This window comes from Orbicella faveolata, unplaced genomic scaffold (genome assembly GCF_042242905.1).
Source record: "Orbicella faveolata isolate gen_17 unplaced genomic scaffold, um_ofav_v1 contig_27, whole genome shotgun sequence".
Classification (NCBI taxonomy): Eukaryota; Metazoa; Cnidaria; class Anthozoa; order Scleractinia; family Merulinidae; genus Orbicella; species Orbicella faveolata.
In genome coordinates this window covers 6,672,501-6,677,780 of record NW_028301555.1, presented here as the reverse complement: position 1 = coordinate 6,677,780, position 5,280 = coordinate 6,672,501, and positions in this window count along the sequence as shown.

The window sequence follows — 5,280 nt, the reverse complement described above, 5'->3', positions numbered from 1 at the left end:
TTCAATAAGGTCGAAATATGAACCTTGAGTAATTAAACAATTAACACTAGTCAGTAAACAAAGTAAGAATATAAAGGAAAATTTGTCATTTGTGTATGTACTTATAATCAAGATGTTTGCGGAAAGAGAGATTGTAGATATCCATATGCCTGCTGTTCAGACTTTCATATAGTTTAAAATTGAAAGGCTATGTACTACTTTAATTATGCCAGAAAAAAAATAACTCGTTTCTCTTCATTTTTAAAATTATCGTCAACATATCCACATTAAAGTTTTCAATTTGTATTTATACGAACCAAGTCAGTTGTAATATTCAGTTCCATTATCAAAAACTCATTACTTCATTGGATTATTGGAGACGAACCTTAACATTGCAACTCTGATGAAGGTGGGCAGAAGCCACCGAAAATTCGGTATAGAAAACACAGATCGGATAACAAAAAACCTTAAGGAATTAGGGACTTATACTACATTCGTACAGCAGCTTTGTACATGTAAATTAAGTGTGTAGTTTACCTGATAAATTTATTATACATGCTTTCTTACATTTTGAATGCTTCTCTACGAAATATATGTACTCATTTATGACTTATGACTTTCAATATTAAATACATATTCGCATAAAAGATCTAGTTGTCTTTGCAGAGTATTATTTTAACTAATCTTTTAATTTCATTTCGGATATCGTTCATTCCCCACAAGTAAAGAAATGGATTAAGTGAAGAAGACAAAAATACAATCATTAAAGATAGATCAAGTAATGACGACGTCAGAGACTTGTACTCACTTCCCAAAGCTACCGACACCGCAAAGATTATAAAAATGGGGGAGTAACTAACATAAAAAATCGCTAAGATATATAGGACCGTGTGCACAGATTTTCTGTACTTAGCAACGTTGATCGTTGGTTGAGCAGAGGGTCGAGATAAACAGTTGAGTTGAATCTGCTGCTGATGATTTCGGATTATTCGAAAAACTTTAACGTAAGCTGTTGAGGTAACAATAACGCAAGCCAATAGGAATGACATGGAAGCGATCTCTGTTCCAGGTTCGTTATTGAAAACGGACAGTACGTGACATATTGGAGACGGTAGTATGATGAGATAAAGTACTGCCAGTGTAGAATAGACGCGAGGCACTGTAAGCAGAGAACGTCGGGTCATATGCAGCCAACGTTCGATGGACATTAATGTAATGATGGAAGTCGTCATGGGAATAAAGTACGTTGCAGACCCGCTGGCGATTGCTACTACTGTTGGGTTAACAGGCGAACCTGATAGGTTCATTAACTCCATTGCAGCGTAAAATGGCTGAGATATGAGTCCTGTGCTGAAGTCAGTAAAAGCCAAGCCTGCGAGCAGAATGTAAGATGGTGTTCTGAGAGACGGATTCCTCCAAATTGCCGCCAAAACCAGAGCATTTCCGACCACTGCTACTGGTGAGAAAATAGCCATAGCAATGGAAGCTGACCAACTTATCACGATGTAAGAAGAAAAACTGTGGATTTTCTCGTCATTTTCGAAGTTGGATCTGTTAGAGTAGCAGGCACAGGCCGTTGTGTTATTGCACATGGCTGCCTTTTTGCTAGGATAAAAGGAAGAGAGGCCGTCCCAAATCCACCTGGAGGAGGACTGCAGAGGATTAACCTCAGGGTCTAAACCTTAACTGGGAGCAAGCTGCAGGGCTTGTAAAGGACGGACAGGAATGGAGAAGTTTGATAATGCCCTATGCGCTACTTGGCGTTTTTAAGAACTGATGATGATAACGATGATAGTGAACTCTCACCTATGATATGACTATCGGCTGCCTTACCAGAGGAAAACTATCTCAGACTTCTCGCTAAACGTTTGCAAACGAATAGTTGAATGTACCGTTCATGGGCAAGGTTTATATTAAATTTCTCTTTCTTTTGTGATTACATATTTGCCTATAAAAGGATGAAAACAATATCCCTGAAATTAATTTCTACGAATGCATTTTGAGAGCTTCCGTAGGTGGAGACCTGTTTTATGTTGGATTTCAATTAAGTCAAAATATGAACCTTTTATAATTGAACAATTAACATCGGTCGGTAAACAACGCAAAAATAGAAATGAACATTTGTCATTTGTGCATGTACTTAATATATATATTTAACCAAGTCTAAAAGTGGAGCTCCTGGGCCGGGTTGTTCAAAGCCCGATCAAGTTAACCCAGGATAAGCGAGAATTTTGATTTGAGTTTTGTAACTTTGCGAAAACATTTTCTGTATATTGTTTAGCTCTCTATTTTGAGTTTAAATAATCTAAAACTACACAAAACAAAAGCAGTGAAAAACATTTTTGTACTAGGAAAATTTATACTTTGGTTAACTCTTAACCTGGCCCTGTTTACAACAAGTTCACCTGAATTGAGCTGCGATCCAACTGAAAACTAGCACTTGGTCAGCGGTCAACTTCAAAAAAGCACGAGGCCTCGATGAGCTATAAACTCGAGCCTGCGATATGGTCACCTGAAACTGAGGCTATAAACCAAGGCTGCATGTCTCTGGAGTATGGCCGTCGTCTTGGGCAACGCCGCCACCGCCGCCATCGTCGTCATCGTCGTGCGTACACTCCCACGAGCAATTCCCTAGCCATGATAACCATGCATGAAAAAAATCAACTCATGGGTTTCCTTTTTTATCCCTTGGCGGTACGGGCCGCCTGAGCTCCGCTATAATCGAGTTTAGACAATGAAATTAATTGAATGTTATTTCTTTATTTTAAAAGCTTCAGGAAATCCCTCAGTGAATGTTGTTTTATCTGCATTAGAGTTTTGTTTGGTTTGATTATTTAACTTTATCCACCTTCTCTACTGAAATAATTTCTTCACAGTAAATTGATTGTAAAATATTGCTTTGAATACAAACTGCAATTTGCTATAATCAACAACAACGGGTTTCCGTTTGTTAAGTTACAACATTATTCTTTTGGAATTCGCTTTATCTTCCAATGAAATCCATTTAAAACTAAGTGGGCTAATTAGATTCTGTTTAAACCTCGAGAGGTTTAATACATAACATATGTGAACTAGTAGTAGACAAGAAATAACTTTGAGATAAAAACACACAATTTTAAATTTGCAAAACATGTTTCGGATGACCAACAGCCGTCTTCAGTGCAATCCCGTGTAATTTTAAAAACACAAAACAGGCATTATTTTTTCCTCTATTCAGTAAATAAGGTGTTAACCGAAGTTCAAGAATTCTTGCTGGATTGTTAGGGCTTGATGTCATCATATTCCGGATAGAACCGAACCATAACTTACTTAGTAAGTAGTATTGGCCGATAAAATAAAATATGTTGCTTATGTGATACTAAGAGATCTCTCAGTGGATCCAAAAAAAGTGGGAATTAAATGATTTGCTAAGGGAAAAGAATTTAGAAGACTTGAAATCAGATTTTTTTCATAACAATCATTTGTTCCAACACGGTCAGGTTGAGCTAAGTCATGGCATTTGAGTTATTTTGGCCATGTACATAATTACCTTTAAACCAAAGGAAACCTGAAAGTAGGAGTTAACTAAGATAGAAAAACACCGGAGGGATAATAATAAACGATAAGAGAACAAGGATAGTTGAGGATGGAGACGATAAGTAGACAACGGGGATTACAAACGAGGAACTTGTAAAATTTAGGCTAAACTTTTCAAAACGTGAAGCCGTGACGTAGCTCCTTTGACACTTAATCGTGCGTCACATTTCATTCCGTTATGAAGACATTGCTTACAAATCCGATTTTCGATGATCAGAATTAAAGTTGCGCAACAAGGCTTCATTGTGAGTTGAAAAGCGTTGTTATGAATATTGCCACCCACGTTACAGTCTGTGACGACATGTTGCGCGAAATGGACGTGAGTTCCGAACCTTGTGCAACATTTTGGTAACATGAGTGGTAGTGCACCCGCAATAACGCTTTCAAGTAATATATCAAACACGAAAGACAGTGTTTTATCGGGATATCCAAACACCGAGAAGACAGTTGAAAATGCGACGCGCAGCGGGGTATTTTTGACGAATTTCGAGGTGTTTAAGATAGCAAATGAAACACTGTCTCGAGTGTTTGATATGTCTTCTAAATCGAAACAAATACCAAGGAGTAAACGAACGAGTAAAATTGTCAAAATCTATGCTAATTAAAAACGGGTATCCAATCTCCTTCACGATTGCAACTTTCTTTGTTTCAACTTGACGCATTTATGAGTTTGAGAACTTGCAATGCAACATTGTTGCGCAACTATTTGCAAAAAAAAAGTTCTTATATTTACTTTACCTTAAATTTGCAAGATTTTTTTCCTTGTAAAACTCAGTGTGTAATTTTCGCATGGAGCCTGATGTTTCATTTTTTTTTAGGCCATGTGGGGGCTGAAACGTTCTTAAGATATTCTTAGTCATCATTTCTGGCATTTCACTACATGAGTCAATGGCTACGTGACCAGCGCATACAACTTAATAAGATGTCCTACTATGATCCATGCAATAAGACGAGCTCGCTGTCTATGGTCATTTATCATTCATCATTCATCATTTATCATCCAGTACAATGCTAAAAGCATTTCGATATTAGACTTTATAGACTTAAGTCTTATATTTCTCCAGAACTCATACAGCTGTCTTTTTTTCTTCAAAAGTTGTCAAAAATTTTTCTTTAGTAATTCTCGGCACGATGTGTGTTTTTCATTTGATGTTAAAACTAAGGTTGATCACACCTTAACGTTCCAGGCTCTTTCAAGAAAGAGTGCATTCTAAGTGCAGTAAAACTGATCCAGGACATCAGCTGCATAGGACGTTTTAATCAACACACATAAAAAGCATGAAAAACACATGAAAGCATTCCAGCAGGTTGTGAGCCGCAGTTTCTGTCAAGACAGAAATGCGATCTGGGGACACAGAAAGATCTAAGTGGGCGAGAAGAGAAAGAAAGGTAGACAGGTGGGATTTATATTACAAAGAGACCTGCAAAGACACAAATCGGTAAATTAAAAGGCGACAGGTTCCATTTAACCTAAAGATTTATTACTTTAAACAGCTAAGTACCATCCATTTTCAGTGGAGTCCTTAGTTACCAAGTAAACAAACGGAAGTTTACAGTGTTACCTCATTGTCTATTAGACAGACTTGGTATGGGTATTGGTATAACAATGGCAAGCGTAGTTTATTATTTGCACTACGAGCGATATTGGAAAATTCTCTCAAAATTGCATAAGCCTTATTTAAGGACAGTGAAATTTGAAAAATTTTAATAATTACGAGTAACGCA